The sequence below is a fragment of the Anser anser genome, assembly GCF_964211835.1.
Source record: "Anser anser genome assembly, chromosome: 1".
In the NCBI taxonomy this organism is placed as follows: Eukaryota; Metazoa; Chordata; class Aves; order Anseriformes; family Anatidae; genus Anser; species Anser anser.
Genome location: NC_139720.1, coordinates 122,218,476 through 122,242,947, shown reverse-complemented (window position 1 = coordinate 122,242,947; position 24,472 = coordinate 122,218,476). Strand labels below are relative to the sequence as shown.

The following is a 24,472-nucleotide window of genomic DNA, read 5'->3' as shown; positions in this document are numbered from 1 at the left end:
CAAAGGGTAGAAGAATGAGATGAGAAACAGGAAATAACAGCTAAAACATGACTTGATCACAATTCAGCCTGCGTGCTGCTTTGTCCTCCCCCCAGCAATGAATACTATCACTTAACAGTTTCAAAAAAATATTGGAAAAAATACTGGTATGTTTGAGCAGAAGACCAGTTACACTTACAGGTTTTCAAGTAAGAGTAAATATACACATTTAATATTGCATATGCTTGCATTCAATTGTTGCATTAGAGTACATCAGCAAGAGTATAATAATTCTGGAAGTAATATTGATAGTTCAGCAAACACATGGGATGATGTGCTTAAAGTTTTTTTAGAAGTGAATGCAGGAAGGCTGATTCTATGAAATACCACAAAAGCATTCAGGACACTTAATACCTCAGAGGTCTGAGCACTAGCTTCCAAAGTGAAAGTTTGGCAGGTAATCCGTTAGCAACATTTGCAAATCTCATTGGGCATCTTCCCAAATTCTTTGTAAGATTTTGGCCAAGTGTGCCTATGGCCAGGAACCTTTGTTTGAGCACAGTATTTCTGGCACCTTCAAAAAGCATTTCACTACTGAGTGGAATCTAACAACAGCATCTAGAATCTATTTCCCATTGATTTCTGTAAGTGCTAAAGCATACCTCTAAAGTTTCATTGGCATTGCTTTGTTTTTGTGGTCCACAGATGCAAAATCAGGATCTTTTAAGATGATCCATCAGGACAACAGTGAGCAGTTCTATATCCTATTAAGTATAGTAATCAAAGCACATTGAATAATTATACATATACCTTTACTCTTTATTTCCCAATTAATAAATGCACAAGTTACATGAGTAAAGAGATAGCATAAATACCCCTGTGCTAAACAGCTTAAACATCATCTCTGCAGCAAAATCCATCCACAAAATTTCTCATTTAAGTCAATCTTACAGTGATGACATTTAAAAGACAAAAGGTTACACTCAGTCATGACCCAGACAGTGGGAGCAAAAGCATACCAATAAATGCTTGTGTAGCTTTTCGGAGAGAAGTCAAGAATGAAAGCACACTGAATATTTGTCTGTCTCAGTAGCACCCAATCATAGCTGTAGTCGCACCTGTCCACACCTTTGGTTTATATATCACAGAGCACTTTATCTGAAAGTGAACTAGAATCAACCAGATAAAAATAGACAAGGGTGGCTTCCGAGAGCACACCAAGGGTTTTCCATTACCAAATGAGCGCTCAGGCCAGCCTAGAGCTAAGTCCAAAGGAAGCCCCCCTTGACATGTTGCCCTAAAACACGAACACAAAGTCCTCAACACCCAGCGCCTTGCCTTACAGACCTGCTCCCGCAGGGCTGCATTTGTGCTAAGGTAGGCATTGTCTTACCGTCACTGTCATGGCAAAAGATAGTTCATCCATTTTAATGGGAAATCCATTGCTCTTGAAGCTTAAAGGACTTTAGCAATCTGTAACAAGCCTTTCATGAGGAAGCAGACTGTTCTGTCCATACCCCCAAAGAGAGCTAAAATGATGGCTACAGCAGTCTATTAATAGAAATTGGAGATGCCTATCTTTCCTGCTAAAATTAAAAAGCTTTATGCTTACTTCTAGTTCTATTATTTTCCACCTTAAACACTGTCTCTCTAATCCTGAATTGTTGTATCTCTCAGTATCCTAATAGTGGTTCCAATATTCTCTGCTACACATTTTCTCCTCAAGTTCCAGGATTTTCTTATCTGGTGCTTAAAACTGTTTAACCAATTTAACTACTTTTCATAGTAGCAGTACATCAATAAACTGAAGAATATTGTTTTTCGGGTTCCCACTGAGAAGATAAACTCAGCAGTCTCTTAATGCAGCAGAGATAAAATACGCAGTATCAGTCAGGTCTGACTGTTGCAGAGCAAAATTATATTTGATGTCCTTCACAAACTCAGAGAAGTTAATGCCCAAGGCCTGACACCTGCGAATCCACACACAGTCTCCATTTAGCAAGAGCACTGCTGGAAGACCATGGGTCAGCAGGAGGAGGCTGCTAGGAAGTCTGCAGTTAAAGGGGGAAGCATTAAGTATCATTGACTTTCTGCAAAGTGCCTGACATGTCATCATCTTCACCCAGATTATAGGTATAAGCAACTAGAGGAAGACAAAAAGATGAGGACTTGTGTTTTAGCCACAGTGGCAAGACAACCTAGCCCATAACGAAGGTCAAACTACAGTCAGGAAAAAGAAGTCTGCTTGGACAGTAATTCAACATATAAAATCACTTAAGAAGTGGAGAAAAAAGGGCCAGGAAGTTGTTCAGTGGATGATGATTACAGCCAGCTCCCCTGAGAAACTCAGGCAATGGTAATAGCAGCCAGACATTTCAGAGCAGCCATTTTAAAAAGGAAGAAGCCTATAAAGTTAACCTGGATTTATAGCAGACTCCCAGACTAAGATGATTTCATTTAACCAAGCCTATGGCAGTCTCTTACAGATTTATCTAGCCAGTTATTTTAAGTTTGAACGACACTTATAAATATACTGCAAAGACTAACGTGGCAGTAAATCCTGCGTGATGCTATTCATTTAGGCCTCCATGATCCCACCCCAAGTAAGTAAACACCATTCAAACTCTACCATTTCAGACAGCGACACGAGAAGTACCTTTTTTCTGCCAGAGCTTCTCCATTAGGGGTTATGATGTTAATTGCTGAACAAGCCACACTGACCATGAAATAGAAAGTGCTGTTTCCTAGAGGCTACCTGTTTCCCAGTAACCCAGAATTACTCAGACTGACAAAGCGAACTCCAGGGTGAATGAAAGGGAAGAGTATGGATGAGAGACTCACCAAGTCATCATGAAAATCTCAACTTAAAAAATGTGAGAAAAACATTGTTTGGGAAATTAGGGGGGGAAAGCTTTCATGAAAGGGAAGAACAATCCTTTGGCTTTTCTTTATTTAATAGAAAACTCTAGAGAACTGTTTTTTGATTTGTTTTTCTAAAGTCTGCAACTTACCGCCTTTCAGTTATTCCCATCAGATTGAGACCTTAAGAAATCAATATGCTTTACCTAATGTATAAGAAGAAATGAAGGCATTCCAGTCAAATGGAAACAGAATTAAAATAAAGCATGCACAATTAATAATAAATTTGTTTCAGGGTTTTATAGTCTTTTTTACGGAAATAAAAGCTGCATAACAGCAATAATTTTCAGACACGCAAAATAATGATGAAAACAGCAAGGAGGAAAAATTAGAAATTTATTTAATATTATTGTTTATCAAGCTAGTAACACTTATCTCCCTAGGGCACAATGAAGATGAATTAATATTTATATAACTCATAGAAGCTGAAAGGTGGTGTTTAAAGCAGCAGGTATGGAAATATAAGTGTAGCTAATTCTTATTTTAATTTTCCACTTGCAAAGTAAATTTTTACACTTCTTATTCAAAAAGAAAACAACAACAACAACAAAACTTGGAATTTGAATTAATGTGAAAGGAAGTTGTTTAAAAGCAAACAAAAATCCTACTGGCTATGCTCAGCTTGAATTGCCATACTGCTAAACTGACCTCTTCCACAAAAGGAGGCTGAATAAGCCAAGATATTTGTTCCCTGCTTGCTTACATAGAGTACAGCTGTGCCCTGCAGGTGTTTATTACTCTTTCATTCTGCTTCTAGATTTGGGGTTTTCATTTTTTCTTTTATATGTACATAAAATCCTAGGGGGAGGTTGTGAGTTGAGGGGCTAAGACAACCTCCTGGTAGAATACTCAAAATAATCTGGAACAGATTTGGGGGTGCTATTTTGTAGGGGCTGGGATGGAAGCCATCAATTTCAGCTGTAGGGAATATATGGCACAGAAAGGATTCATTCCTTCCACCTTATCCTTAGCACCAGGGAAGTCTGCAGAAGTTCTTGTTCTGTACAACTGTATTTGTGAAGTCTTACAGAAATTCTAACTGTTAATGGATCAGACAGGCACATGTATTTGGACAATGAACAAGCTAACATCATTTAATACCTCTGCATCTCATTTGCTGTTTTCCAAATTACCCTAACTAGTAATACACACTCCCCCAAATGACAGTGTCATCCTGGTTCAGCTTCCCAGGTGACTTCATGAATCATGTAAATCTTCCCACCAAAGATGCCTCCTTAGCTTTGCACAACAAGGAGCTGTGTTAGAGTTCACTTCCTTAGCAAAGTTTCTAACACAAACAAAAAAGCAAGATCTGCTCTTCCACCAGCCCTCCCAAAACAGCTCCTCACACGTTCCTACTACAGACAACCAGCTGCAGTTCCTCAGCTCAAGGCATCAAACTCAGTTTGTTATGAGCTGCCTTTGGAAAACTTTTGCACATTATCTTCTGTTTTATTTCCTTATCTTGAATTTGTCTTTCTGTCCAGATTTTTTTTTTGTTTCATACTGCTGCTGAGATGAGAGCAAGAGACCTGAAGAAGGCCATATCACTTTCTACCTTTACCTTTCCCCTTAAGTATGGTAACTCCATCTGCTAGTTCTCAGTCGTATTTCCCACACTAGATTAGCTCTAGTTCTTCTCACTGGCACAGCACATCATGAGATAAAACTTCTGGAAATGTCATCTGCTACTGCTGCCAAGCCAATGGGCACCACCACACCTCTCTCTAGGTTGTAACAGGCCACTAAGCCCGTCAGCTTTGACTCCTGTAGCAACCACTCATGGACACTAAGCAAGTAGCCTAAAAAGGCTATGTTTAAGACTACTAAAGGCAATGCATAGACTGTGGGAGTTACTTTACAGATTGTCTTACAACCCCAAACATGAACTTAATACCCTTCCCTCACCAAAGCATGAATCTAGAGTCACCATTTTACAGCCACGTAAAACCAGCTTTACAACCGTGATCCATACGCCAAACAAATATTCAGAATCAAGTAATGATTCCCTTTATTCACCCAAACTAAAATCAAAACTGCCATGAAATTGGGTAACTTCCAGTTTTGAATAGACCATCTTAAACTGCAAAATGAAGATCTCACTTTAGAAAGTATTTCCAAGTTTCCTGGCCCAAACAAAAATTTTCCTATGCCAAGCACGTATGGACTGCAAGAAGATAGTAGAGAACCCGTTAATCTTTATTTCTACAAATGAAGTTCTAATTTTTAAGAGCTCTAAGAGTTAGTCAAACAATCGGTTATAAGTTCCATTATTAAAACTCTTTTGCCTTACAATGCCCATGAGGGCTGAAGGGAATTTAAGCTCCTAAAATAAAGCATCCTCAACACAGAAGTTGCTTTTCTTGTATTTATGATGGTGAAATATTAAGGCTTGTAAAAAAGAACTATGTTTTCCCATTTTACTTTTCATCTCAGTTTCCAGTATTAAATCACATTTTACAGTCTGGACACAGCAGTCCAAGATTGCAAAGAGACAAGATATTAAATCTGCCAGTTCAGCCCAGGACTAACAGTAGCTTAGTAGGTCCATTCAAACAATGTAGGACTGAAAATACGGAAGCATCACAGGAGAATCTAGCAAAGAGCAAGAAAAGATACTGCCATGGTGCTAGTTTTAGAACATGCATATGAGTATGAGAAAAGCTGTCCACAATCCAGCTGTTTTTTTTTCCCCAAGTGAATCAATTGACATAATCACATTTACAACCTGAAACACAACCAACAGAAAGTGATTAAAAAAACACACACACACTCCTTCTGCTTCTGAGCAAACTAACATTTCTACACATACACTGAATAACCAGCAATACAAACAGATGCCTAACAATGGCAGTTGGGATTTTTATTTTTGTTCACAACATGAAACGTAGTTAACTAGTAAGTTATATAACCTATTATAGTTATCTATATTAAGCCTATTTAACTATAACAAGCCCAGTTAACCTTCTGCAGAGGATGAACCTGCAGAAATCATGAAAGTCTAGGAGAATTAAGGTCAAACAATGTTTACAATAGGAGCAAAATAATTTAAAGTACAATCAAAATTACAAAGGAAGCTGAGCTGCAGAAAGTACAAATATGTCCTGCAGTTTAGGAATGCTTTTTAACAGAGAATCAAAGTGGATGCAGGAGAGGATGGCGTTATGCTCTTTGAGGATGTAATAAAAAAGAGAAGTACAAAAAAACCCATTGGGAAACTCCGCACATTCAAAATTATTCTGCTTCAAGTCACAATGTGTACTACAGAGGTGCTTAGTTTGATAAAGGTGAAATCTTGTCTCTGAAACTCTGCATGTTCTTCAGACCCAATCTTATTTTAAAGTAATAGACTGAAACTTAATCTCTGGATTCAGTCATGTAGAAAATAAGTTTGGACTACTAAAATTAGCAGCAAGCCTGCCCAGAGCTTAATGGTTTAATATATTTTTAACAAAAGTTTTTGATATTACATCACAATGGACTGAGAGCTCAATAATATTGTCCAATTCTATTTTCTAATAACAACTGCAACGCTATTCTTATTCATAAAACGCTCAGATGTTTTAACACTGACGTATAAAACTGAAGGAGTAACTTATGGCTTACCCCTCTTGAAGCCATGATACACCACAGAGTATGACTGGATTACTGTCCCCAAATGGGCTCATGTGACACCAGACAAAGCAAATGATGCTGTCTAGTAACAATAGTGTTTGCACCATAGCTTTTTTCTATGGAAATTTATTCTTTCCAGCTGCTTAGGATGTCTTTACAGATCCTTCGTAAAGATGATAAAGCAACTTTTTTTTTATTTTTTTTTAATTAAGAATATAATAACTAGGCTTAAAAAACAAACAAACAAACAACTCATCCTTGCCACTGGCACAAAAGCAAGAAATCAGAAGGTGGTTTAGTTCTTCTCCAGAGAGACACTATGTGTTTAGTTTGCAAAAGCTGGTGAACATTTTCTCTTTAAAAAACAGCTTTGATGTGTCTTAATTTAAAAATAAAAAAAAAAAAAAAAAAGGAAAGTAATACAATGAAGGTCTTATCAAAACAAAGGAAATGCGGAAGAGATTTTTCTGTTGTTTTGCTTCCAGAGTGAACTGCAGAAGCACCTGACCTTGCACAGGTATTTGATCAGAGCTCACCTCCAGCAACAAAGCTCCTCCCTAAGCATTGTTTTATGAAGCAGACTGAAGCCTAGTGAAACAAAGACTGTGCTCAGCACTTACGTGAACAGATCTTGCAGTCAGATTTCCAAAATCCATGGAAAATTGAGTCTAAATAAAAACTGCAGAACTAAATCAATTACTTGTAAAGTAATACCACATCTTTGGAGAAGACCAGAACACAGTTTCATGTCAAAGACTGAAACAAATGCACTTACTCAGCTTCAACCACTGACCAGGAGAAAAACAATTATTTGTGCTCTAATATATGCTATGCACTATTAAAATCTTCTGTATTATTATACCTGCATTTTTTTTTACAACAGAAATTGCTTGTAATTTTCAATACCACCGAAAGGTGGCATTTACAATATCACAGAAAAATACAATTTAATCATAATCTTCAAGTAATCAGAAGGTTTTTACTTAAGTACATGTATTTTAATTATATTTTACTGCTTACATACTGGAACTGACCTGGTCAAGTTGTCTAGCAACACGCAGATGACAACAGATAAATGGACAGAGTGCAACTGTACGTCATTAGAGAGTCTCAAAGACAACCATATATGAATTGATTACATAAAAGCAAATAAAATAATAATGGCTTACGGAAAAGGTCATAAAGCAACTACACAGGCAATAAGCAGCTAGGAATAGTAACCAATAACCAGTTCATTATATATCAAAACAGTTTAAGACAAAAAAAAAGTCACATAGTAATTTTACTTTGCAAATTCCGAAGAGGTCTCTTACTCCTGCACTACATTCAAATATATGTTTTTCTTAAAGGCTAATTAAAAAAAAAAAGTGCGGAATTTTATTATTTTATTTTAAAATGCTTTAGCCATTTTTCCCCTCTGGCGAAGCATTTTACCCTTTTTTTTTTTTTTCCCTTGAGTCTGAGCTAATGGAATATAGTACGCAAGGTAACACTATCTGTATGGCTAATTTAAACCTCACATTAAATTTTTATTGTAGTTTGGTTTATTACATGATTTTATATCATTGAAAGCAACACCTGGTGTGAATGAGTAGAGGAAAGAAAGAGAACAGTTCCAGAACCTAAAATACGCACAGTTCTGTGAACATGCTCACCTATTATACCAGCATCCTCCAGAGACAGGTAACTCTGTATTATCTCTACTACACAGCAAGCAAGCACCGATGTCCAGTGACTTCTCCAAATATGCACAATAAACAGGGAAAGACCAAACTAGAAGCGACAGCAATCTGTTTCACAGCATTACACACAGGCCTTGAGACTACCACATCCCTTCACTGCATTTTCCTAACAATCCCCTTAGAAATTCTGTATATATATTTCCTCTGCATATAGTTTCCCCTACTCCATTTGCATATAGGTTTTGAAAATTGCAAATATTCAAGCCATTTATTGTCCTTCAGAATTATAGAACCTGATTAATCTCAGTTGTTGTGGGTATCCAAAAGCTTCCCATTTGTTCATCTATGTCTAGTTTTAAAGAAGTAGAAAAAAGATGGCTACAGCTGTTCCATAGACCAAGCTTGAAGCTTGTCAAAGAAGCTATTTTATTTCAGCTTAGGTGAGATCAATACAGATGTTATTATACTCTTCCCTAGAGAGGTCAAGAGAGGTGAGGAACAGCAGAGGCATGATCCCTCTGGCCACCTGCTTTGAAAGACAGAGATCACCCATTTCTAGTCATCTATTGTTGCTATTCAAATAAGAGACTTTTGAGATTATTATGGAATCTGTACTGTTAAAATGTAATGGGAGAATAGCACAGAATACAACTAGAATGAGAAATAAGCCTAAAAGAGAATCCCTCTCAATACTGGTCCCCAGATTAGAGCTGGGAGGCACTGTGGAGCACCCCAGCCAAGCAGCAGAACACAGCACTTATTTCTAAAGGAATGTCTAGAAGCAACAGCATATCTTTCCTTATAGCGACTGTTTTGAGCAACAGCAGTAGAGATGAACAGATCATGTTCAAGGTATTTGTGATATGCTCTTCAAGCATATTATACCAAAGAATCAAAGCAGTCATTAATTTAGAAGAAATTATTTTAAAGAAATCTTAATAGTAATAAAGTACGACAGATTTTACAAGTTTTGATTATTTATTTTTTTAAAAAAATATATTCTACTGAAACTGAAGTTATTTCTAACTGCTCAGCTGGTGGCTTGCTAGGTCCACTCAGCTGAGTCATGAATCAGATTTTACAGGCAGCATTTAAATTCATCAAATCAGCGCACATTTTGATAAAAGTTGCAATTCTCAATCAGCACGAGACATCTTGAATAGGACTTAACACAGATTTCTAGCAAGGAGTTAAGGTAGGTCTTAAGCTGGTCTTTTTTACTTATATAAAAAGTAGGCCTAGAATATAATACCACATTAAATGAAAAAGTGTTAATGGAAAACAGTGCATGCTAGGAGAAAAACAAAGCAACAAAAACCCTTAAGTTTCCAAGAAAGCTAAATGTAGTATTCAAATACAGTACAGGGGAAAAAAAACCTTCGTAAGTCTGTTCACAAAATAAGCAAAACCCATGGTTTCTTCATTTCGTAACCATATCTTTGAGTTATTCTTCCTTCCTAAGGGTACGGTGCACTGCACTACACCCTTATTTACATGCAATGACATTGGAAGAGGGAGTAGCACTGAACAGTACTTACAATTTTGCCATTAAATTGTCACATTTGGAACCTAAACCTAGGTGAAAAAACCTGGTGGTGTTTGCCATAATTCATGTATTCAGTCACTCCAATGTTTTCAGCTTTGTTATGCCTCACTGCCTTCAAAACCAGCCAGCTTCCAGCACTCAAACATCATTTTAAGCTAAAGATTTACACAAAGCAGATATTAACACCCCCCCCCCCCCCTTACGAACCCTCCTGATTGATATGTGGTTAGACAAAAACAGGCAGCAAGGAGCAGGCCACCTAAGGTGCCAGTGAGACAGGCATGCAGGACCCTAAAGGGATTGCTCTAAAGTGGTGCTCTATAGCTCTTGCTCATACCCAATGCTCTCGCCCTTCACAGCATAACAGAACCAGGACCAGCTCACAAAAGCCATCCATTATAAAGGGTGCTGAGAGTCACAGTACATTTGTAGAGAGCTCAGTCAAGCTCTGTCTACTTTGTCTTGCCCAATTTCATCTCAAATATGGGCCTGCCATTTCTGCCATGCTCTCCAAACAGTACATGAGACCAGTGCTGGTCCCACCAACCTCCCTGCTGAACAGCAGCACTGACTCAACACACAAGTTTTTGGACCCACTTTCGGGGTTCAAAGAGGATGCGGTCTCACTGAAGCAGCCACAGCAAGCCCTCCCTGCAGCCACCCAGAACTGCCTCGCTGTGATGCTGCCTCCCACCAGGGGACACACAGCAGAGACTGTGCCTGCCAGGCATAGTTTTGCTGGGAGAAGGAACAAGATGACACAACAATGAAACAGATGATGGAAGATGGGATGAAAAACTGCACTAGGAAAGAAATACGAGCTGCTAAATTAGAAAATGCTCTCAGTGGAAAATTTTAAATTTACTTAGGCAGAGAGATGCGGCTCTAATCTAGGTGTAGTGAGAGAACAGTTAGCCGCTTTAAGATATTCCACAAATAATTTCTAAAGTGGTAGAAAACGCATCCATAAGCTAATGCAAAAGGCAGAGACTTAAAAGGACAGATCTGAATATTCCATCTAAACAACCCCACTGCAGTGAGACATATGGTGAGTGTACTGGGTTTATGTGGCAAGGCTGGGGCAGCAGGGGGCCACAGGGGTGCCTTCTGTGAGAAGAATCCAGAAGCTGCCCTATGTTGGATAAGGGGCCTGCCCCTAGCCAGAGCCGAGCCAATAAGCAATGCTACTTACACCTCTGTGAGAGCATATTTAAGAAAGGGGGAAGAAAAAAAAAAACAAAAAACTGCTGGGGAACAGCAGCTGGGAGAAAGAGGAGTGAGAGAGCCCTACAGCCCCCCAGGTGAGTGCAGCAGGAGGGCAGGAGGTGCTCCAGGCAGGCAGCAGCAGTTCCCCTGCGGCCTGTGCAGGGAGAGGCCCCCGGTGGAGCAGGCTGTCCCCCTGCAGCCCATGGGTCCCACACGGAGCAGATCTCCACGCTGCAGCCCGTGGAGGAGCCCACGTGGAGCAGGTGGATGTGGCCTGGAGGAGGCTGCGGCCCATGGAGAGCCCCCGCAGGAGCAGGCCCCGGGCCGGAGCTGCAGCCCGTGGAGAGGAGCCCACGCAGGAGCAGGGGGTCTGGGGGGAGCTGCCGCCCGCCCGTGGGGGACCCGTGCTGGAGCAGTTTGCTCCTGGGGGATGGACGGACCCCGTGGTACGGAGCCGTGTGGGAGCAGTGCTGGAAGAGCTGCTGCCTGTGGGCAGCCCCCGCAGGCTCAGTTCGGGAAGGACGGCATCCCGTGGGAGGGACCCCGCGTGGAGCAGGGGCAGAGAGTGAATGAGAAGGAGCAGGAGAGATCAAGTGCTATAGACTGACCGCAACCCCCATGCCACCATTCCACTTGGGGGGAGGATGTGGAAGAGGGTGGATAGGACAGAAGATGTTTTTGGTTTCTTTCCTTTGCTTCTCATTTCTCTAGCTTGTTAGTAATAGGCAATAAATTTTACTGTTTACCTACTCTGAGTCTGTTTTGTCTGTGACAATAATTGAGTGATGTCCCTGTCCTTGTCTCAACTCTTGAGTCCTTTTCATCATATTTTCTCCCCCTTTCCCTTTGAGGAAGGAAAGTGAGAGAGCAGTTGTAATGGAGCTCGGCTGCCCACCTGAGCAAAGCCACAGCAGTGAGAAACTGAGAAAAACCTCAACCTGCTTCCAAACTTCCCAAATTTCAGATATTCAGATATCTAATTTCAAAAGATGAGCTTCCAGTTCTACTTATAGTGATATTTAACATTTGTAATTGTTTCAGTGGTATCAAAGTCACATTGACAGACTATCGCAATTTCTAGGCAGGTGCCTGACAAAATGCTAGTGCTAAAGGAATGATTCAATGGCTGTGGCACCAGCTTTTAGCAGTAACGTAATTAAAAAGAGATTGAGGGTTGCTCAGTATCAAATCTACATTCCCTGTGAATCTCTTTGTTTTGTTTTTATTAGAAAGTCATCTTCCACTTATGGGAAATTATGAATTAGATAATCTATTAAGTCCCACACAGACATTTTTGTCAAAGACTTTTGTTGTCAGCTGCTTATGTTGAATCTAACATATTTGACACAGCCTTCAGTAAGAGTCAGACTGGAATTCACAGAAAACTTTATATAGGAAAGAACCCAAACTTATTTTTGATAGACTTGTGACACAGCCAAGATTTTACGCAATTTTTATTTATGCACGCTAAGTGTTCTGCAGACTATAACATTTCTCAATATAATAAAATAAGGCATTAATTGGATGAGATCATTTCTAAGTTCCTCAAAGACAATTCTGTTAAGTTGCATTCTCTGAGGAAATTTAAGATGGAGTCAAACTTGTACTTCTAAATTTTTACAGGCAAAGAAGTGTTTGCCACAATTCATGTATTCAGTCACTCCAATGTTTTCAGCTTCGTTATGCCTCACTGCCTTCAAAGCCAGCCAGCTTCCAGCACTCAAACATCATTTTAAGCTAAAGATTTACACAAAGCAGATATTAACACCCCCCCTCCCCCCCATTATGAACTCTCCTGATTGGTATGATCCATCAAACGTGCCTTTCCAAGTCAGTTAAAATACATAACCAACAATCATGGGCTTTTACAAGGCCAAAAAACACTTTCAAAGTGATCAATTTTTTATTTTATTTTTTGTCCCTCCCCTTCCCCCCCCCCCCCAATCAAGCTGTCTTTAGCATTATACTCATTCTTTTCCAGGGCCTGATCCAAGGCTCACTGAATTGAAAGGAAAGACTCATTGGCTTCAATAGCATGGGAGCAGACTTGCAGCACACCATATGCCAAGCATGAAAGTATCCATCTGTCACTGATCCATATCTTGTTATTGTTATGTGCATTGCATCAATGAATTAGTTTGGTTTTATTTCCTTTTTTTTTTTTTTTTTTTAAAAAAAAGAGATGAAGCTTGTAAAGGAGCTGCTGGAGGAAGCTGATGAGTAGTTCGTTGTAAGCCAGTGTCAAGCACAAGTCAGCATGACCTGTGCCTGCGGGGACACGGGACTTTGAGCAGAGCCGTATGGCAGCAGCCAGGGTCCCATCACAAGTCGCCAGCCTCAGTCTCACAGAGACATCAATCCTGCTGTAAAGTGCCATTGAATCATCTGCCCTTATTTCACCTGAGCAATAGGGAGTAACACACAGGGAATGTGACAGCACAAGTTGCTTTTAAAAGTATGCAAAAGTATACAAGTTCTCCAGCAATTAAGGATCTTGTTTGTTTGGTTAATTACCCTTTTCAACATTTCCCTACATTTTGGCAAACATGCACAGCCCTCAAAACATAAGAACAGAAGGTGGGCGCTAATCTGCAGATCCCTCATTATCTCTTTTCTCTCCAAGATGAATCAGTTGCATTTGAGAGCCTGCTAAAAACTTATTTGCTAAGAACTTGTTTTGCAGACCCATCCCTTTCACTCACAAGGTGTGATATGCAGAAGCAATGCTGCTCTGAAAGCTGTGGTCATGATGAGTGGGCTCCTATACTTAGGCACTCACTTGATTCACAGTGATCCCCAATTAATCCCTCATCAGCCTCTTGTCCCACAAACTCACTGCCTCCTATCCTTCTCCCAAAGCAGCTGGTGGCCAGGTGACCCCAGTGCCTCCTACACACAGCCAGAGCTGCCAGCCAGCCTCCTGTGCCATCTCTTCACTCCATCCACCTGCCACCCCACACTTCCCACAAGGTCTCCTCCCACAAGGTTTCATGCTGGCCACCCTCCACGCTCCTCCCTGCCTACAACTCCTGAGCATCCCCTTGTTACCACAGTCACTCAAACCCCCACACATCTCTTCTCGATGTTTATTTCCTAGGTTTAATTCTACCTAGCCTTTGCTAAATTCTGATTGCTGCCTCAAAGCATGTAGATGCAAAACCTAAAACTCTTTGCTAGCACAAGCAGCCATCAAAGATTAAAGAAATCTTTCTGACCAGGAGAGCCTTCATTGCAATGGAGCTTGCCTGCGCACACTGCTCACAGCTTATCACACTCTATAGATACCTTAAAGGAGGCTGTAGTGAGGTAGGGGTTGGTCTTTTCTCCCACGTGCCTGGTGACAGGACAAGGGGGAAAGGGCTAAAGTTGCACTGGGGGGGGGGGGGTGGTTTAGGTTGGATATTAGGAAGAACTTCTTTACTGAAAGGGTTGTTAGGCATTGGAACAGGCTGCCCAGGGAAGTGGTTGAGTCACCGTCCCTGGAGGTTTTAAAAGACATTTAGATGTAGAGCTTAGTGATATGGCTTAGTGGAAGTCCTGTTAGTGTTAGGTCAGAGGTTGGACTAGATGATCTTGGAGGTCTCTTCCAACCTAGATGATTCTGTGCACTTGACTTCAGCACCTCAAAACATGTGGAGCTTGGTTCCAGTTTTATTTGAAAGTGTTCTGTATTTCACCTTGGCAAAGCTTGCAGGCTCATATGTCATCAGTTAAACCACCAGACAAGAATTCATATTTGAAGTTGCATCTTCTCCCAACCCTAATAGGTGTGGAAAGGGGCTGTTATGATTTGAGCTATTACAAGCCTTAGGTCAACATTCTTCCCGAAGTTCTTGTCAAAGGCCAAGGAAGCTATCTAATTCTTACCGAAGGTTAGTATATCAAGAGTCACTTCAGATTGAAGCTGAGCAGAACCTTGTGTTAGTGTATACTGATGTCAGTTTGGTTTAGTTTAAGACAGAGCAACAGCTTAGACTTAAGTTGTAGCAGACAATTGAGGTATTTCATTTAAACTATTAATATACAGCCCCTCAACATACATGCTGGATATGGTCAAAAATATGACCTTTTTATAAAAATTTATTATCACCCATAGCAGCTAACACCAAAAATACCTTGCAATTTTTTCTGTGAGTACTGCAAACAGAAAATCCACAGCATTACGCACCTGTCATATTGTGAATGGGGTATTAAGAACAAAGAAGGAATTTGAATGACTAAGCAGGAATTTAAGCACTATGCAGGTCACAGATATGCATGATAGAGTAAAATAGAGTAACGTGATAACCTTACAAAGAAGAATAAAACTAAAGAGCCCATCCCTGCATTGCACAATCTCACTTTATTTCCAAAAGAGTTCTCCTAAGAGACCAAGAAAATTCTCAGTATATTTTCCTAACTGTTCTGCTTGTCATTGTAAAACAGACAATCCTGTAGCATCTCTGTCCCTAGAGAATAGGGAGCAACGTGTGCTTGTCCATATCACGTTACCCTTCTCTTCATCTACCAGCTTATGAACTTGAAACAAACATCACACACAACACTAATGCAGTCTTCATCCAGTGTCTTAAAATTGAATGGAAATGCTTGTTGTTGCTGTAAGCATATAGTGATGTGAGCCTGTCAGTTCAAATTTAAGTTCCTTGAAATCCAAATTTAAGTTCCTTGAAATCACAGTGATGGTTAGTTTCAGTAGTAATTAATAGGGTGGGTTCCCCCCCCACACACTTCATTTCTCAGAACAAGAATGGGCTTTACAATGAACTAAAAATAAGATCCATATTAATTTCTTGGCCCACAGATTAATTCCTTCATCATTTAGTTGTACAGGCTAACAGAGCATGCTACTGGCCCACATTTAGAGTATTGATATTGCCACCCATTCTTCTGAAAATTTTTTTCTTTCTTATGCAAACATTCACTTGAAATTATATTTATGACCTTTGTAGTTCTGAGAGGGGGCAAAGCTGGCTGTACCCTCACTGGAGAGTCCTGAAAAAGGACAGGGAAACTGAATCTGAAAAATAGGACCAGTTTGAATGCTACAGCCTGTCTTTAAATAAAACACCCTCCTCACCTAAAAATACAAAAGAGCTTCCACAAGAATTGAGGATCTGTCAAAGAAGAGCCTCACAGCCGTCATTTTTCTAAAATTTTCACAATTTAAAAAATTTTAAAGTTTGTCATTACTGAATAATTAAGCCTGCTGAAGTCACAGACCTGAATGGTGACATTATTGCACCATAGAGATGCCAGTGTTTCCCACAGATGGCACCAAATACATTAATGTTTCATCACTAGACTGAATTTCCGTTCTTACATCACAAGCACAGTGCCATTAGAATTGATAATGTATGTTTAATTATATCTTCCTTCTGCTTACTTGCAATGGGTGGCAGTGATCTGCATGGACAGTGTGGACTTCATTGCTAAAATAGTGCCATGAATATCTAGTCAATATCAAACAAAGTAAAAAATAGTGCTTGCTTGTGCTTCCAAACACAGATGACAAAAATCCCAATTTTTCAACTTGTATGTATATAACAGAATAGATATTACATCACTGGTATGTTGCATTGATTTCCCCCCACACCCCCACCCCCTTGGGAGGCGGGGGTCGGGGGACAGTTTGGAAGCATATTTTATCAGAACTACATCTATTATTCATATGGAAGATCTGGCTCAGGCCTCTTTGTGCTAGGCTTTCACAAAACAGATAAAGATGGTTCCGGATCACATAATTTACAGGCTACATGACAGATAAACGATGAATATAAAGAAGCCTGCATTGAGAAACACAAATGCTTAGCATACCAGAAACTGTCTCAGTGCAGTGATTGCTGAAGAGGTTACACCAGTCCTGATGCTCATTTTGCCTCAGGTTTTATTGGGAGCACTGGTAAGTGCCACATTTTTCCACAAAGAGCAGATTTCTTGAACTATACCTGAGATGCACCCATCTCCCATGAAGCTCCCCAAATTCAGTAGCATAAGCTGCTAATTAGCCTTTAAAAAGAAGTTATTGCAGTCACTTCCTAGCCCATTTATATTTGAATTGGTGACAGAGGAGAGGTGACAGAGGAGAAAAGGAAGTATAAGTGGTAAGTTGTTATACTATTTATATGACAAATTACCTAGAAATGCTGATCCCCCCAAAAAGAAACACACTTGGAAGCTCCCAGCAGAGCTTTACATGTGAAGTTATTACTGGATGAGTGCCTTGTGTATGTCATTTTGCTTTCTGTTCAGTTTCTGCTAATTTTATGGATGGGAACCAATACTACTAGTTAACCTATTTCATTATTTTCTACCATTTCTATTTGAATCCATTAAAAAAATATGGTTAAATGTATTTCTTCTTCCCTGCCTTCATGCTCTAACATCAGAAAACTATGATAAATCCAGGGGAAGCAATTATATCATTGAAGTTACATATTAAGTCTTCATTGCAAATATATGATTGACATGCAAAAAAATCATTTGAACTCATGACTGTACTACTCCTTTTCTCGTTCTCCTTTTACTTCAGAAGGAAAGTATTTGCAATGGGTTAAACACCTTATTTAAAATATGAAATCAGTAGCACTATTGAGATTTTATTTCTTCAGCATTTTAAAATTCAACATTCCGATGACCTATCTGTCTGGTTAGTACTATACCAGAACAGTTTCAGTTCTGGGGTTTCACACAAGGGTATGAGAAGAATGCCACTGCTCAGGTACCCATCCTCCATGAAAGGAAGTTCATGTCCTCCATTCATACATCCATCCCTATTTTCTTCAGCATCCTTTTTCAAGGATAAAGATGCCAATAACATTCTTTTTCGCCAAATCCTTCTCCAGGAGAAAATAGCTACTACATATCTACAGTTTTATTATGACACGCTCCCCTGGGTAGTGTTTACCTTTGGAACTGGGTAAATGTGATATGGGGAAGCTTCATGACTGCATCCTTAAGAAAAACACTCTTGAAAACACCTTTTGGCATTTTGGAGAAAGCGTGGTCTCCACTACTGTAGATTGCTTAGAAATACGCTTTAGTACCACTTCCTATCATACTTTTTAAAGTTCTGATAATATAACCAAATATATGCTATTCTAAAAATAGAACAACTTTTTCATAATTGAGACTTAATGAAGTGTTTCATACATAATTAAAAATGGTTAAAGGAACAGCAACATTCACTTTCACAAAGACTTCTAGTTGGAAATCAAGGGGATAATTCTCCCTGCTCCCAAAAATACTCTTCAGACAAAATGCACAATCTTGCTATACTAACATTATCTGCCCGTACCTCCCTGGTGGTAAAAGCCATCCCAGATAGCTCACAACATCGAGACATATATGAAATGATGAGTGAAAACGCCTTTTTCCTATTTAAATACCAATATAAACTGAGAATACAAATAAGGCCATGATATAAGTTCTAACATTTTAGTGCTCCTTTTCTACAGAAACATGAAGAAGCAAATTGTTTACCTTAAACACCGATAATTGAGTTCAACTTCAGTAGTTTTGAAAGAGTCATTTCTTAGTTCTTGTTCACTTCTCTAACAGAAACTTACTCAAACAAGCATATTTTCCATGAGTTACATCAATTTTAAAATATGCAAGACTTTTAGAGATGAAAACAGCAGTGTTCTGGCATACAGGATTTTACTTGTTTGCTTCTTTCTGTAAAGAGAAGCATTTGCATTTCAGCTAGCTTTGTTTCCAGTACAAGAGTAATATACCTTGGTAAGTTTAGAACTAGACTGAAAGATGTCCCCCCACCTCCATTTGATGAAGCCTAGCTTTAAGATGCTTATAAAAGATGTCATTTTAACATTTAAAGAATGCTTATCCACCTTCCAATGGTGGTGTTGTTACAATGAAGAGCCAACTTCTACATCATTAAAAATATTCTAAAATCCAAACACATCTATGCTTTTTTTTTTGAAGTCATTCACACTTTATTAAACTGAACACATAACAATCCACTTTATCGCTCCTCTGTAAATCAGATACCTTGTTGCAGGCACAGTTGCTTAGATACAGAGTAATCAGGGTAAGTGAATAAATCAAATTATCAATAACATACACAATTGCATCCTATTGTCAAAATATTATCAAAACAGGCAATAGGGATAAATTTTTGGTTAGTTACAAGATAGACATTTAAAACTTGTTGGGTATTATGAGATGCCAAATAACTTAATTAAATGAGCATTAGTACACATTCTAGGATTTGTTCACTGCAGATAAATTAGAAACACCATTGTTTTCTATGACAATAATTGCATGAACTACTCATGTGAAGCATCTCTACAGTCAGCTTGAAGTAAACACTCAACGAAATACTTCATAAAACGTTATTCTTGATGCAAAGTAGACCCATACAAAACAAACTTCCAATGTGACCATCTGAAATCACTTTGTACTTGCATTGATTTTACTGCCTGTAACAACTTGAGACTGAAAAGACTGGGATGGTTCACTCTGGAGAAGACATGATTAATAAAAGACAGAATAGAGGTGCGCAAAATAACATATGGCAAGGAGAAGGCAAATTAGGCACTTCTAATTGCTGTGCCTCCTAATGCGAGAGCAAAGGCCAATCAATGGAACTGAGAAGGAGACATTTTAAATTGATGAAGGAAATCTTTTTATACAAGCTATAATTAATCTGTGAAAATCACTTCACAAACTAGAAAGCCTCACAGCTTACAAAAATATGGATAATGGAAGCATCTATTTACATCTAAGAGGATAAGTAAAATGAACTGACCATAAGCAAAATGAACTGATGGGAGCTATAAGGGGGGTTAAAGTTGTGGGGTTTTTTTGTTTTTAAAGAGCAACTTATTCCATCCTCGTTAAGCAAAATAATTGTTACATTCCTCTTGTAGCACTCTTACTAGTTATCACTGAGAAATAGCTACTTGACTACATAGGTAATTGTTCTGAGTTGAACTAACACTTCAGTGCACTTGTGCACAAAAATGACAGTGCCAGACTCTTCTTGGTAGTGTCCAGTGACAAGGTAAGAGGTATAAACTGAAATACAGAAGATTCAACAAACTTCAGAATTTTTTTTTTTTTTTTAAACAGTGAAGATAATCAAACACTGGAGCAGGTTGCCCAGAGAAGCTGTGAAGTGTCTGCATTTGGAGAGATTCCAAACCTGACTGGACACAGCCCTGAGCAAACCAACCTTGCTCCAAGCAAGGGGTTCAACCAGACGGTCTCCAGAGGTCTGTGATTGATTTAATTATAACAGAGCACATGGAGCCATTCAAGGGTATTAAAGCAATACTAGAAGTTGCTGTATGCTATAAAAAAGGAGAAAAGCATCAGTCTTCTAACTGGGTAGGAGCCCAAATCAGAAGGAATCATATGTTTCCCCTCTAAAAAGGGAATCTTGCTTTGCAGGTCCTGAGAACCTCCACAGTTACCTCATCTGTGACTCAGGTGTAAGTCGAGGGGTTGATTTAAGTAGATTTTCCATAAGTGAAAAGGAAATAAATAAAGCAATTAAAACTTCAGAAGAGTTTTTTAATCCATACTTATATGTATCTAGTAGTTGGATAATCAGTCCTAAGTCAGACTGCTTTGATTTCAGGTCAGGATACATTGATTAAAGCTCTCTAGGGCAAGAGCAAAGATTTTCATCTCTTGAGCTCCACAGATGACTACCTGCTTTATTGCAAAACAAACCAGTGAATTGCCTTTTGCTTTTCTGTATTTCTGGTTGCCCCAGCATAGGGGAGAGACCAAACATCTTTCTGCCATGTACCATGGAGCTCAGGAAAACAGCCACTTAACTCTTCCCAGATCACAGCTGACCACATAGCAAACACAACAGGAAAAAAAACATTAATTTGACATGTCTTCTCCAAACAAATTAGTGTGTTTTTAAACTAAATAAATCATGCTTTGCTGATGTTGTTAGAAAAGGCCTTAGCTGTAGGCACTGGAACTAATTCCAGTCAGATCACTAATACTACTGAAGATTAAGGTCTTACTCAAGTCTTTGCAGAAGTACAGCTACAAAAAATAACAGAACACTAGGTCCTACTAACACTTAAATACTCTGAGAATTAAGATGCATACATTTAAAAAATACTACTGCTTCATTTTGAAATTACAATAGCTACTTTCTGAACCATGATTTAATTAAGCATTTTAAAAGCAATTTGTTTCACTAGATATTTTGAAGCAAGTAGGTAACGTTGTTTTGTTTTGATATCTTTCTACTACATTTCTTTACATTAAGGTATCTTATCACAGCTCCCTATAATTAAGGAAAATAGGAAACAGCACAATAAAAACTACTTTCTCCTCACTCATGTCACCACTAATCAAAATATAAACTTATTTTTCCTTAACTTTATTTCCTTGCCCAAATATAAGTCAAAGTGATTTGGGGAATTCCTAGGACTTTGAGAGATTTCCAGAATATCCTTGGCAGGCAAGATCAATTCTAGATTCAAAGAGGAGAAAGTAGTCTTTTTTTGTTTTTTACTGAAAAAAGAGAAAGCCAAATTTCAAAAACCATATTTGAGAAAATGGCAGGAATGCATTTGCCAGGCTTTCAGCACCTTCAGACTTTGGCTTTAAAGTGGTCTGGCTCAAGACCATTACAACAACAGCATTCTTAAAGCAGTGCTTAATTGATTAGGATACACAGGCGAATAAAGGCAAACAATCAGATCAATTTAAACACCTAGCTAAAACTTTGTTACTGTAACAGGCTGAACATTAATGCATCACCAGTGCTATGAGGTGAGAGTATATGACTGATATGTGACTCAACCACAGGAAATCCATTAGGTATGTTTCCCTCACTGAAATATAATCTCTTGAGAAAAAGAGCAAGTCACTCAAGTTCAAGCTTCAATGATTTCAGATTTCCTTTTCACACCAGTCAAGGTAATCTACCAACAAAATCCTAGGTCTAGTTCTGAGAAACTATTCTTTTGACCTTTGTATTTAGCTAGTACTTCAGCTATTTCCTTACCTGCCAGGCAGGGGATCTAGGCACAGAGATAGATGACTCTAGAAATATTTGCCAATACCTTACTGAATGTCCTGCCATTCAGCTCCACATCTTCATACAAAATAGAAGAAATTAAGAGAAGGAGTAAGCAAATGCCTGTCCAGATTTTCCTGTGGAAGTGATGGCTATATACTCAGGGAGATTGTTGGACACATGGGAGAATTAACAGGGTGGTGGGTTGATATTTAAGTTTACCCATATGATCAAAAAACAAATGACCCCTGCCCCAACCCAACAGAATGCATATCTAGGAAGCTATTTCTCTTATATTTCTTTATGTAACTTCTGCTGTACAATCACATAACTAAAAAATGATAAAATTGGAAAGTATACTTAAATTCAAACATGTTTGTAAGTGATGGGATATTCTAGGATATTGCTGCCTTGATCTGTGGGCTATTTTTCACATGCTGTCCTTCTTATCCTTCCATGCATAGTCAGGCAACACACTAAATTCCTCACTCAGGATGAAGGGACGTTAAAAAAATCAAGCTAACAGTTATCACAGAAAGGACTTCGAAATGAGTTCCAAAGGAATTTACTGCCAAACACTTTCATTGGAGTGAAAAGAATTTAAATATTTCACTGTTAGCAGCTTCACTAACAGCAGCTATTCCCCCAATTCACAGAAACAGCTGTCTCATTTAACCATAAAGAACATTATAGAATCATCCAGGTTGATGACCTCAAAGGTATCTTCCAAGTCCAACCACCAACCTTACCTACCAAGTCCCATCACTAAATCATGTCCCTTAGTGCCATGTCCACACATCATTTAAATAACTCCAAGGATGGGGACTCCACCACTTCCCTAGGTAGCCTGCTCCAATGTTTCACAACCTTCTCTTTAAATAAAGATGATAAATAAAAGCTTTCTGATCTCCAGTCTAAACCTCTCCTGGCACAACTTGAGGCTGTTTTCCTTATGTTTTCCTCATGTCTTATCGCTTGTCACCTGAGAGACCCTCCTTGCTGACACTTCCTTTCAGGTAGCTGTAGAGAGCAATGAGGTCTGCTCAGGCTTCTTTACTCTGAAGGAAACAACCCCAGTTCCCCCAGGAGTTCCCCCAGGCACTCCTCATGTGTTTTGTTTTCTAGCCCCTCCATCAGCTTCAGTGCTCTTCTCTAAAGATATTCTAGCAACTCAATACCCTTCTTGTATTGAGGAGCGTAAAATGAAACAGTATTCTAGATGTAGTCTTACCAGTACTGCATACAAGAGGACAATCCCTTTCCTACTCCCGCTGGCCACACTCTTTCTGATGCCAGCCAGGATGCCACTGGCCATCTTGGCCACCTGAACACACTGCTGGCTTATGTTCAGCCAGCTGTCGACCAGCACCCCCAGATCCTTTTCTGGGGGACAACTTTCCATCTGCTCTTCCCCAAGCCTATACCAATGACTCTTCCTCTTTATCCACCTCCATTTAAAGCAAAGAAGTTGGGTGCACAGTTCAAATAGAAAAAGCATGCAGAATGAAGCTAAAGACCTTGTTGGGTATTGCAGTTTAACAGCAGCAACACCCACAATTGCACCCCAGACTATTACATCAGTCATTTATAACCAGACATTAAAACTATTTGCTTTTCCATGTGTTGTGCTTTCCTTTCCTAGTGGCCACAAAAAGAAAGCAGTACTCCAGAACAGCTTGCTAAGATGACTGGGAAAGGAAGGTTGATACCTTCTTTTAATGCTATTCTCCTTCCCTCTTAAAGAAAGGGAGTCATCATGAAAGATTATGTCAGGTTATGTATTTTTAATGTTAGAAGCAGTATGAATTCCCTTAATTTTATAAGCAATATGGCAATACTCTAAGCTGTAAGACTGTCAGACAAATGTGTTCCCATATTATACAACTAAAATTAAAGGGAATGTGTCTTTCAACAGCAGTGAAGTTACTTATTAAGAAGAAAAGTGCTAACTGAAGTATCACTTTCTCCATCCAAGCAAGAAACAGTATGTTAACTTCCTTGGATAACAACATTGATAATTGACTTTAGAAAAAAAAGCATTAATTTTTCAATAGCAATTTAATGTGAGGCCTTGAGAATGAGCAAAAACTTTGTTACTTTGAAGAGCATTTTCAGGAGGGTGTAGCTGTGTTTTTTTATGCTATTTTGGGACAACAGCTAGAGTTGCTTCAATTCAGTTTTTCTACATATAGTTTTGAGCAGTAGTTTAACGGTTCGCTCCCCAGAGATTCTTTGCCAAGTTTTCAGAAAACTGAAAGGAACAATACATAGATTTAATAGATTTAAATATTACTTTATTATAACTTTGAGGAAGAAAGGATGAAGCACTGGGACAGAGAAGCAGCATCATATTTCTAGAGTAAGCCATTCAATATTTGTCAGTATAACAAGTGAGGAATGAGTAAAAGTGAATCCTTAAGACCATAAAGCCTTATCTAAATTGCATAAATATTGAAGTAAAAGGATAGTATATTTCTCATGCCCCTTTTTCAAAATATAAAATCAGCATCACCA

The 24,472-nt window shown here is 38.9% G+C and overlaps 1 protein-coding gene across 2 annotated transcripts in view; it reads right to left on the bottom strand.

Moving 5' to 3' along the window:
• Positions 1-24,472, bottom strand: part of DMD (dystrophin) — a 1,241,706-nt gene that overhangs the window by 1,181,058 nt on the left and 36,176 nt on the right. The gene's annotated exons all lie outside the window — the stretch shown is intronic.